The sequence below is a fragment of the Portunus trituberculatus genome, chromosome 24 (genome assembly GCF_017591435.1).
Source record: "Portunus trituberculatus isolate SZX2019 chromosome 24, ASM1759143v1, whole genome shotgun sequence".
NCBI lineage: Eukaryota > Metazoa > Arthropoda > Malacostraca > Decapoda > Portunidae > Portunus > Portunus trituberculatus.
The window spans coordinates 19,821,989-19,834,488 of record NC_059278.1 but is presented as its reverse complement, the minus strand read 5'-3'; the positions used below and the strand labels follow the sequence as shown (position 1 = coordinate 19,834,488).

At 41.5% G+C, this 12,500-nt stretch overlaps 1 protein-coding gene across 6 annotated transcripts in view; it reads left to right on the top strand.

The window, feature by feature from the left end:
- The window catches only part of LOC123508316, a 275,636-nt gene that overhangs the window by 184,723 nt on the left and 78,413 nt on the right, over positions 1-12,500 (top strand). The window contains exon 1 of one of the 6 annotated variants that reach the window (XM_045261922.1): positions 1,148-1,256. The exons of the other annotated variants lie outside the window; for them this stretch is intronic. The gene's annotated coding sequence lies outside the window, so the exon portion shown is untranslated. Of the gene's footprint in view, positions 1-1,147; positions 1,257-12,500 lie in introns of those variants that run through there. 6 annotated transcript variants of the gene reach the window in all.

The window sequence follows — 12,500 nt, the reverse complement described above, 5'->3', positions numbered from 1 at the left end:
GAATAAACTAAACTTTTTCTATTTAATTGAAAAGATTAGGTGAAAGCTCATTTTTCTGAATTGGTCTACTAATGTCTAATGAATTAATATCAAAGGATGTCAGATTTAATTAAAGAGAAACATACACAACAAAATGAGTTTCTTTTGCTAATATTTTGTGTCTGTTTTACAATTTTAATAATTTTAAAAATATTTTTGATCGCCAAAATATCGTCAATAAAATTAATAATGAAAATGCACAAGACCAAATGGTCGCTAAAGGAGTAAGAAGTAAGAATTTAAAATAACTGACAAGAATCAGAAGACTGAGAAGATATTCATTCCAATTACTGAGTAATTTACCTTTGCAAATGGCTTCAAAAAGCTTCTAGAATTGCTCCTATTTCACAAACGTTCTCAGAAGGACTCACAGCATCCCCCAAAACAAAGCCTCCCATCTGATAACGCTCGCTGTCCACCAACTCATCCTGGTGTCCAGTGCAGTAATCACTATAAGTAGTAGTATCGGTATCGGTGGTATCGGTATCGGTAGTAGTATCGGTATCGGCCCAATTAGGTGATATCGGTATCAGCATCGGAATCGACCAAAATTTTGGTATCGGTACATCTCTAGTAGTAGTAGTAGTAGTAGTAGTAGTAGTAGTAGTAGTAGTAGTAGTAGTGGTAGTTGTGGTGGTAGTAGTAGTATAGTAGTAGTAGTAGTGGTAGTTGTGGTAGTAGTAGTAGTAGTAGAAGTAGTGCTAATAGTAGTAGTGGTAGTAGTAGTATAGTAGTAGTAGTAGTAGTAGTAGTAGTAGTAGTAGTAGTAGCAGCAGCAGTAGCAGTAGCAGTAGCAATAGTAGTAGTAGAAGTAGTAGCAGTAGGAACACTGATGATCTACTGATTCAAGCTATGAAGGGCGTCCCAGCAGTGGCCAGCGAACACATTCAAACTTACCGCTAGATTGCGTCACTTCCTTTCACGACACCCACGATCCCTGCTGCCCACTCTCTTACTGATAACAAACCTTCTTTTCCTTCACTTACCACATGCTTTCAGCCCCTAAACTACTATTAGATTTTCCCTTCATTTATTCTCACTCGTAACTAAGGCGATAACACTATTCAAGCCATTCCTGCATTCTTAAGAAGACTGCCACTATTGGTCATAGGAGTCACATCCCGCCGCGTTGTCTAGTGCCCAGCATGTGTTCCTTAATTTGCCTTTACCGCCGACACCAGAGGCCCTTCAGGTTACTACAGGCGTGCAGGAGAGCGGTGAGTGTTCCCTGGGTGTTCTAGAGGCATGGGAGGAAGGAAGGGTGGTGTGATATTAACGTAATGAGTATTGAATGTGCTGATGGGAGTACTCCGTCTGAGCTTTAGGGTGGGTGGTGGTCGTGGTGATGGTGGTGGAGGTGATGGTGGTGATGGTAAGGGGGGATGGATTCTCTTTCTATGTATCAGTCTCCTATCACCATTTCCGTGATATTGTGTGTGTGTGTGTGTGTGTGTGTGTGTGTGTGTGTGTGTGTGTGTGTGTGTGTGTGTGTGTGTTACAGCCTGTATGTTTAAGTGCTTAATAGATTATGAGTAAATGGTCTTGTTCAGTACTCTCTCTCTCTCTCTCTCTCTCTCTCTCTCTCTCTCTCTCTCTCTCTCTCTCTCTCTCTCTCTCTCTCTCTCTCTCTCTCTCTCTCTGTTCTTATGTCTCTCCCTTTCTCCTCAATCTTTTTCCACGTCTCTTCTTCCATCTTCCTTTCCTCTTTATGCCATTCGTTATCGCCTCCCCGTCGTTCATCTGTCTCTTCTCCTATCGCCCTATCTCTTCCTGTCTCCTCTCCCTTTTCCTCATTCTCTTTCTCATTTCCTCCACCCATCTCTCCATCATCATCACCTCTTCCTTAGTGCCACCTCTCTCTCTCTCTCTCTCTCTCTCTCTCTCTCTCTCTCTCTCTCTCTCTCTCGTTTTCTCTGCTGTAGAAACTCACGCTCCTCGTCTCCTTGTATTATGAAATTCCTCCAACTAGATTCATCAAATTCTTTAACGCAGGTTGTTCATTTTTGACCGATCTCATTCTTCGCCTGTAATTTTATTCGCCTTATTTTCTCTCGTATTTTTTCTTCATTATTTTTTTTTTTTTTTGAGGATGAGAAAAAGGAGGAGGAGGAGGAGGAGGAGGAGGAGGAGGAGGAAAAGAGGAAACTGAAAGGAGGTGAAGAAGGGGGGGAAGTGAAGGAGAAAAGTGATGAAGGAGGGAAGTAAAGAGAGAGAGAGAGAGAGAGAATTAAAGAAAAAGGTTGAGTACTAATTAAATTTTCCTTCCCCCTTTTTTTCTTTTTTTTTTAATCAGTGTTGGATTTTCATTTATTTGTGTATATTTTATTATTATTATTATTATTATTTGTATGTGTGTCGAATAATATTGTACGGTGCGAATGTAGCTTTGGTAGTTTTTGTTGCCACTTTTTTGTCGAGCTGCAGATATTTTTGGTATTTTTTTATGATTTTTCTATATTGATAGTTTGTTATAGCGCTTTGTAACCTTTTTTTTTAATCAATATTGCTGCGTGTGTGTGTGTGTGTGTGTGTGTGTGTGTGTGTGTGTGTGTGTGTGTGTGTGTGTGTGTGTGTGTGTGCGTCAATAATTTGTAATCTTATGGGCAATTTTGTTACCAGTTTATTTTTTTTTTTCGGTGCTTTTTCAAATAGTGTGTTTGTCGAAAAAGAGTTTGAGAGACACGGCAAATATGGATCCGCGTGTTGGTGACAGATTTAGTAGATGAGCGGGTAGCGATCAATAGACGTGTGTGTGTGTGTGTGTGTGTGTGTGTGTGTGTGTGTGTGTGTGTGTGTGTGTGTGAGATTATGAATAGTAAATGAAAGGGTAGATAGACAGAGAGAGAGAGAGAGAGAGAGAGAGAGAGAGAGAGAATATAGATAGACAAAGAGAGAATATTGATAGACAGAGAGAAGATAGACAGAGAGAGAAAATAAACAGAAAGAAAACAGATAGACAGAGAGAAGACAGATAGACATAGAGAGAATATAGATAGTTAGACAGACAGACAGACAGACAGACAGACAAACAAATAAATAGATAGATAAATAGAATACATGAACGAATAAAGATTGATATACAAGAGGATGATAATTAACAGCAGATGAAGAGATATTTAGCCAGATAGACAGACAAATGGAGACAGGTAAAGAGGTGGACAGCCAGGTAGGGACTTAGATCACGAGAAACACAAGCACAACTGAATGAAGTGAAAGGTTGGAGTAGACACACAGGACAACAAACCAACTGCATAACTTTCTGCAACAAACCAACATATAAATAAACAGAAATAAACAAATAAACAGACAAAAAAGAAAGACGAGTAGATAAGGACCAGAATAGCCAGCCGGTCAAACAGATGAGGATTAAAGACATGGCAAGCATCCCACGCACACACACACACACACACACACACACACACACACACACACACACACACACACACACACACACACACACACAGACCAACATTCACAAAGGCGTCCCTAAGAGCAAACAGGAATTCAGTGACCTTCGGGGCGGGGCACTAAGACTGCTCATCCTTCCTTATCCTTAATCCCTCACTCCCTCTCCTCCCCTCCCCTCCTCCTCTCCTCTCCTCTCCTCTCCTCTCCTCTCCTTTCTTTCCCCGCGTGAGGAAAGGAGGGAAGGATGCAACGGAGGCTAATCCTTCTGCCGCGGGAATAGGAGAAAAGGAAGAACTTACTGAGGGAGTGTAGTAGTAGTAGCAGTAGTAGTAGTAGTAGTAGTAGTAGTAGTAGTAGTAGTAGTAGTAGTAGTAGTAGAACGACTTGATTTCTTTCAAGAGGGAGCTTTCAAGACATTTCTCCCTTTATTTCGGCTGACTCTTTGACCTGTAAGGGGACTGGCAATTAAGTGGCCCTTTTTTTTCTTTTTTTTTTTTTTTTTTTTTTTTTTTTTTTTACCCTTGGCAGCTTCCCTCGTACGTAAAGAAACAGTGGTGTTGGCGGCGGTGGTAGTAATAGTAGTAGTAGTGGTAGTAGTAGGATTTGTTGTTGTATTAATGGTGGAAGTAATAGTAGTAGTAGTAATAGTAGCAGTGGTGGTGGTAGTAGTAGTAGTAGTAGTAGTAGTAGTAGTAGTAGTAGTAGTAGTGGCGGTAGTAGCAGTGGTAGTTGTGGTGGTGGTAGTAGTAGTGGTAGTGGTAGTTATGATGATGATAGTGAAAGGATATTTGAAAAGAACAAAGAGGAATTAATTTTGAGATTATAGATAGGATTAAAAAATTGTAAAAAAAAAAAAAGTGAACAATTAGATCTTTTAATCAAAAATGTGGAAATGCTTGGAAATGTTGGAATATGAAATTACAAGAGGACTAAATAAAAAAACCTGTAACGATAAGTGATTAGGATTACTGAGAATACAAACTCTCTCTCTCTCTCTCTCTCTCTCTCTCTCTCTCTCTCTCTCTCTCTCTCTCTCTCTCTCTCTCTCTCTCTCTCTCCCTCTGCACTAATCCCACACAAGTAAGTCGAAAGACAAAACTGATTTGAATATTACTCTAGGAATTAGAAGTGATTACTCGTCTCTCTATATAGCAAGGCACAAAACATACATGGAGTGCGTTTAATTAGCAAGTTGTTTTTGGGTTTGTTCGGGAAATCCTCACACAGACACACACACACACACACATGCACAGGCACACGCACTCACACATTCATTCCCCAGCGGACATCAAAGGCACAGCATTATAGGTGGATCTGATATGTGTATTTAGGGTCGAGTTTTATATTTTACTGGCAGCCTCTGTGACCTGTAATGTATGGCGGGATCTGGGCCGAGCTCTCACATCGCTCTGGTTGCGGTGAGATATTCGCGGGGAAAATATTGGCTCTGGTTGGTGAATAAAAGCACTGGTGAGAGTCGTGGGAAAGAGAGACTATAGAAACATTGAAGACAAAGCGTGTATGTGTGGCTGGTAGAAAGGGGGAATGAAAGAGATCTATTAGAAAGAAGATATACTGAGGAAACCATCTGTGATATTCGTAAAAGACGCAAAGGTGTTAGAATTAGATGACTTCGTAATTAGCATCGTAGTGAAAAGATGATTAGATGAGTTTATGAAGGAGGATTAGTTAAGAAAAGAAGTACACGGGTTTAATAGATAGACTGATGGGTCGATAGATAGATAGATAGATAAAGATAAATGAATAAGTAGATAGACAAATAGATAAGTTGCTAAATACATAGATAGATAAATGTATAAGTAGACAGATAGATAAATGAATAGGCAGATAGACAAATAGGTTGATAAATATATAGATAGAAGGATAGACAGATACGAGTAGATAACATAGCACATCGTGATGAGCTGGATGGAGAAGCTTTCAACATCACTATCGTACATCTCTCACTACAAAGCATATCGCGTGTCTTATCTCTGATCGCGTAGCTTATCTGTGGCAAGGGTAGGAGTGGCGGCGGTTGTTCGTCCTTTGTGTTCCTTGGCGAGGTGGCCGCGGCGCTCGTTCAGTGGGTCAGGTGGAGAGTCTCGGGTTTATATATGGGTCATTTCGCTGAGCACACTGAAGGGATAAGAATAGAAGATCAAAGGGGAATGTTAGGGGGCTGGAACAAGTGAGTCTTCTCTCCCTTTTCTTCTTTCCTCCTCCACCTCCTCCAACTCCCATTCTTCCTTCCTTCCTCCTCCTCCTCTTATTCGTGACCTCCTGACGGGCATGCTTCCTCAGCCCTCGCAAGCATGGCAGCATCAAAGACCATCATGCTCTCTACTAAATCATCGCTGTCGTCTCTTCTTTCCGTCCGTCTCCGCCACGCTAGTCGAGCCTTTGATGTGACGCCGCCTCCCCGCCCGGAGGAGGCTCTCACATCACAAGCGGCGGCATGGGTACAGGCGTCTTCTTCGGGTAGTGCTACGTCAGACCCCCGCCAACCGCTCCCCAGAGACCAGACTTAAGCCTTTTACCTCCCGTCGCGTACAAGACGGCCGCCGCTGAAGGACGAAACGACCTCGGGAGAAGGAGGAGGAGGAGGAGGAGAAAGGAGAAAGGAGAAGTAAGTCTAGGATGATAATGTTCTATATTTTTTGTGTTTGTCCCTTGCTGTTTTACGTTTTAGTGTATATGTAACGTGTGTGTTTGTGTGTGTGTGTGTGTGTGTGAGTGTGTGCGCGCGATTCTTAACATCAACCTACAAGGACGCAACGCACTCGCACACACACCTCACGCCACAGAGCACATTGCATCAAAGTATTCCGGCACATGAAACAGACCTGAGCCGCTACCGTTTCTAGGGTGTTGCCATTGCCAGACCACGACGGCTGGCCGCTGAGCCTCTATCATAACAGGGAGACTTGCGCGAGGCCCGGTGGGGGGAGGGTGGGGAGGGTAACGAGCAGGCGGGGCTTTGCGTGGCCCAGTCTCTCTGACCAATAGAGCGCCGCGTGTTCTACAAGGGACTGTTCTGGTAATGGAAGCGCGAGAGGGGATGGGAGACGAGGTAATGAAGTGATGGAGACTGTGATGGAAAGCAAACAGCAGTGAGAGGTTGTGTTCGTATCATTATTGTCATTATCATACTCGTTATCGTTATTATCGTCTCATCTCCAAGGTTGTGGTTGTTTTTTTCTTTATTTTTTTTTTACATTTTGTCTTTTCTCCTTTCATTTTTCTCCTTTCTAACACTTGAGTTTCTTTACGGAGTCGTCTGTATCCTGATTCTTTACTGCTGGTATCAATACACAGAACACAAGAAACTAGACACACTTTCCTGCACCAGAACACCAATACTGTTACCATTAACCTTGATCTTAATATTGTTGGTAACCGTGTCCCCATGACCCATCTGGCCATTAGTTTGAATGTGAGTAGCCTGGCAGGACAAGGAGCCAGTGGTGAGAGAGAGACAGTGGGAGTGGTGAAGATGAAGATACTCGTAATAGTGATAGTAATCATAGGTTAACTATTTATACCTCCTTGGGGACGCAGCGGACAGCGGTGTGTGGGTCCCTGCTGACGACACGGACAGCCGCCGTCAGTCTTTGGCTAACATAAGTAATATATTTTTGTAACTCATCATTTCACGGTACTGCCATGCCATAACCTAACGTTGGTGACCGCCAGGACAGCATATAAGTGAGCTAACACCAACAAATACTTAAAAACCCAATAATCCAAGAATTCAGTATGTTAACAAACCAATCCCCTAACCCGCTGCCTCTCTCAGCCATCATCTTTTTTTTATTTTTTTTATTTATACCATGTGGGCTTTTAACGGGAATTTATGAGTTAGAGGGGATACTTTTTGGGGTACCTCCTATCTCAAAGCCCCGAGTGAGAAGCCCAACCTACACTCACACTGTAGACAGGATTCGAACCCGTGCGCTTGGAGACCCCGCGGACCCCAAAGCACGCATGGTTTCACTGTACCACTGTAACACTGCCTCATTTCTCACTAATTACAAGCCAGACAGGTCGCAAAGTGGTGCCACAGGCCTAATCTTTCATGTTTGTTCTTGAAACATATCCACTATTGCCTGATTTGTGTATTATGAAGGCCCAGTGAGGAAAAGGCGGCAGGGCGCTATGCTGTGATGTCATCACCAGCTTCCACTCAAATTCTGTGCCGGTCACAGATCATCGACTTCCACTGTTATCTATATTTGTCTATGTTCATTTATTTCGAGTCACAAGTACATTTAAAGTGTTTGTAATGATAGTTCGTTGTGTTTTACGTATCTTCCATGCTTGAGTTGAATGAAGTACGGTGGTTTAGAGAATGTCTATAACTTAAATGAGAGGGCGAAAATACATTAGAATATTTACGTCAGTAGTGAATTATTTTTATATGAGGTTGTAGTAAAATAATTGTGTTTTCAAAGAGTGGTTTATGATGGAGAAAGTGTGTTAAGACTCCTAATAAGTGAAATACGTGGACTGTAAGAGTGATTTGTATCCCTGTTGATATCGTAAAACACATCATTTCTAAAAATATTATTTTTTCCTAATTCTGTGTGTTGCCAGGTGTTGATGTATCGAATAAATGGTCATAATTCTTTAAAAACGTTATTGATTCTCTTGAATGAAATTGGCGGGCTTTGGGACTGTTTTAAGAATGTCGAATGTTTTTATTAGATATTCTTATTATTCCTCTTCTCTGTAATATTCTTATATTTTAGGAATTAGACCGTGTTTGGGAGGGATCTGTGTGTGTGTGTGTGTGTGTGTGTGTGTGTGTGTGTGTGTGTGTGTGTGTGTGTGTGTGTGTGTGTGTGTGTGAATAGGCGGTGTTCACACGGGAAAAACAGTGAAAGTTTCGGTGTTGTAAACCTTTTGTTATGACGAACGAGGCAGGAGAGTATAGAGAGGGAGGGACAGTGGGGAGGGAGAAGGGATGAGGCTGGAGAGAGGAAGGGATATGCGTAGTGAATGTATGGAAGTGGAAGTGTGATATTTGATACATGTGTGTGTGTGTGTGTGTGTGTGTGTGTGTGTGTGTGTGTGTGTGTGTGTGTGTGTGTGTGCCTGCTTGCCTGTCTGTCTGTCTGCCTGCTTGCCTGCTCTTGTGCCTGTCTATCTTCATCATAACCAACTAATCAAGAAATGGGAGAGAATGCTTAAGAGATTAGAGGAGCAAACTTTCACTTACGCTACAGATACTTAGTGGTCCGTGGTTTGAGGTAATGAATGGAAGGCGTGGCGAGTGTCAGGGATCAGTGTGGGGTGTAAGCAACCATTGTATGAAAGATTGTGGTTACTTGAAATTCGCTTCCTTTTAAATGAGGTTTTTATTTTTCAGTATGATTTTTTTTTTTTTTTTTTTTTTTTTTTTTTTTTTAGATTACCAGTAGTTTGTGTCACGTGTCTCTTGCCTTACTGTCGAATGTTTAGTAAATGATAGCGTAGTAAGACAGTGAAGAGGAGTTGGAAGATAATAGTGACACTGAGATTAGCTTCCTTTCATTGAGGTAGTATAGTATGACGATGAAGAGGAGGATAGTGAAGAGAAGTGAAGAATAGTGAAGGATAGTGAAGAGGACAATTAAGAGAAGGGTAGTGAAGGGACAGTGAAGAGAAGGATAGAAGGATAGTGAAAAGAAGAATAGAAGGACAGTGAAGAGAAGGATAGTGAAGAATAGTGAAGAGAAGTGAAGAATAGTGAAGGATAGTGAAGAGGACAATGAAGAGAAGGGTAGTGAAGGGACAGTGAAGGGACAGTGAAGAGAATGATAAAAGATAGTGAAGAGAAGAATAGAAGGACAGTGAAGAGAAGGATAGTGAAGGACAATAAAAAGAAAAATAGTAAAGAACAGTGAAGAGAAGGATAGTGAAGGATAGTGAAGAGATAGTGAAGAGAAGGATAAAAGGACAGTGAAAAGAAGGATACTGAAGGAACGTGAAAAAAAGAATAGTGAAGGATACATATTGAAGAGAAGGACAGTGTAGCAAGACAGTGAAGATAATGATAATAGTGATGATAGTAGCAATAACAACAACAATGACCACTAATGACTCGCAATGACATCCACGTTAAGGCAACTGAATATATCTGAATACAAATTAATACATGAATTAGCATACCTGATGAAATATATACCGAGAGAGAGAGAGGGAGAGAGAGAGAGAGAGAGAGAGAGAGAGGGTGAAGGGGTGAAGGGATAACGCCACCACCCTCACATTCACCCCGTCACCTGCTACCTGCCACACACCTACACAATTAATCCTCTTTAGTTCACCCCTGGAAAGTAAATCCTTGTGTGATCGTAAGAGTGACACAGATTCCAAACAAAAAAACTTCCTCTCTCTCTCTCTCTCTCTCTCTCTCTCTCTCTCTCTCTCTCTCTCTCTCTCTCGGCGGTCGTAAAAATGAAAGGCACTTGAGGGAAGCACTTTTTTCATAACTTGGCACAAAAAATATGGATAAATGTTTTCCAATGAAGTTTTATGGAAAAATTTAAACACAATCCGAGTGTTCCCGAGAGAGAGAGAGAGAGAGAGAGAGAGAGAGAGAGAGAGAGAGAGAGAGAGATTTAGCATGGTATTGTATTTCCATTCTGTTGTATTAATGCGTATACATTTGGATCTTTCTTTAATCCTCCTCCTCCTTCTCCTCCTCCTCCTCTTCCTCTTCCTCTTCCTCTTCCTCTTCCTCCTCCTCTTCCTGCTTCTCTTTTTCGTCCTTCTCATCCCTCTCCTGAATAATTACACTTCACTCTATTGACAGCTCACACCTTCCTTTCCTCCTCCTCCTCCTCCTCCTTCTCTTCTTCCTCCTCCTTCTTCTCTTCTTCTCTATCTTGTTCCCTTCCTGTTTTATTCATTTTTTTCCTTCTTTTTCTCTCCAGTATTGCCTTGACTCCCTTCTGTCCTTCAATCGTACTTAAACCTGCTATATTTCAAACTGCACTGAAATATATATGCAGGTATTATTGTTAGCAAGGCCGGGTGCGTTGCCATGGCGACAGTAATAGCAACAAACAAAGCCATTTAGATTCTTTGTGTATTGCAGATTGAAGGACTGTGATTAGCTTCGTGGAGGGGGGTGATAGTGGTGGTGGTGGTGATGATAGTGGTGGTGGTAGTGATGGTGGACTTGTGATGGTGATGGATTTTTTGAGTTAGAATAAATGGTCCACTTAGTTCTCAGTCCCCGTGCAGGTTCGAGGTGTTGTGCTGGTGGTGATGGTGGTGGTAGTGGTGGTGATGGAGTGAGTGGTTGTGTGTGGTGATGGTGAAGGGATGATGTGATAACGATGAGTTGTATGTATGACTGGATAAACAAGAGCATTTTCCATAATTTTTCTCTTAACCTCTTCTGTACCATGACGCGTTTCCATATTCATTCTGGTGACTATTTGGTGATTTTACACAGCTTCAGAAATTTATGTGGGATTGAAATAGTAAAGACTCTGGCCATTAATCTTTTGACCTCCATAGACTCTTCCTAATGTAAACAAAACCGTCTAATCACACACAAACTCATGGTAAAGATGCGTCCCAGTATTGAAGGAGTTAACTATCACAAATTCACGCTAAACTACCACATAACATGACACACAATACATGTTTTTATCCAAGAAATGAACGCTGACTAGCTTTTAATCACTTTCTGCTTTAATATTACGCTAAACTCCTCCATTTATTGTAAGTCGCATCAAAATATTCACAACTGCTTTTAGAATGGTGATGGGTGGAACAGTGGCCCGTGATGATGAGCTTGGTGATGTGGTGATGGTAAAAGGATATGGTAACGAATGGTGATGTTTACTTGTACGCACGGCAAGATAAACAAGAGCATTTTCTTAATTTTTCGCCTTTACTATCACATAAATTCACGCCAAACTCAGTATATAACATCACACACACTGCATGCTTTTACACAAGAAATAAGCACCTACTATCTTTTCACCATCTTCTCCTTTAATCCCTTCATTACTGGGACGATGTTTTACCATGAGTTTTTGGCAGGATTAGACATTTATTTTATACATTAGTGATCAGAAGATTAATGGCCAGAGTCTGCACTATTTTTAATCCCCCACATAAGTTTCTGAAGCTGTATAAAATCACCAAATACTAAATAGAATGAATATGGAAACGCGTCCTGGTACTGAAGGGTTTAATATCATGGCAAACTTTTCCCATTTTTTGTAAGTTTCGTCAAAATACTCACAGCTGCTTTTAGAATCGAGCTTGCCGGATACTCCATCACGGTAATGTCAGAAAAACAGTCGCCTTTGACACACTGCTTCTATTTTTACCACGAAAATACACACACACTGAACTTAACGCGGTGTTTGGTGAAGGTGAAGTTGGTAATTATAAAGCCGGGGAACGCAATTATATTCTCTCTAAATTAACTCCCCTCTTCACTGTGTCGCCGGGAAAAATAAGTGACGATGAAAAGGACAGTGTGTTAAATAGAGGGAGAATTTGGTGGCAGTGTAATTTTAGTTAGCGGAGTTATGAGTGGATTTTGTTGAGGGTTATTTGTGACGCGCGCTCGTCCAACACACACGCGCTGGCGATCATAGAGATTGGAGAGATTGTGCCAAGTGTACAAACAGAGCAAAAAATTATGTGTATGTGTGTATGTGTGTAAGAGAGAGAGAGAGAGAGAGAGAGAATATAAGCCAGGTATATGATAAAAAGAAAAAAATGAAAGATAGAAAGAAAAGAAAAGGAGGATGAAACAAGAGAAGGAAGGTCAGTATCAGAGAGAGAGAGAGAGAGAGAGAGAGAGAGGGAGAAAGGGAGAGATTTTCCTAACTACAACTACAAACACATACAGAAACAAACACACGTAAATTAGATAAGAAAATGACACCGGTTCTCAAGCACACCTAAACCCTCTCCCTCTCCCTCTCCCTCTCCCTCTCCCTCTCCCTCTCTCTCTCTCTCTCTCTCTCTCTCTCTCTCTCTCTCTCTCTCTCTACATGACCCTCCACAAATCTCCGGGGTCACGTTCATTACCGATTTAT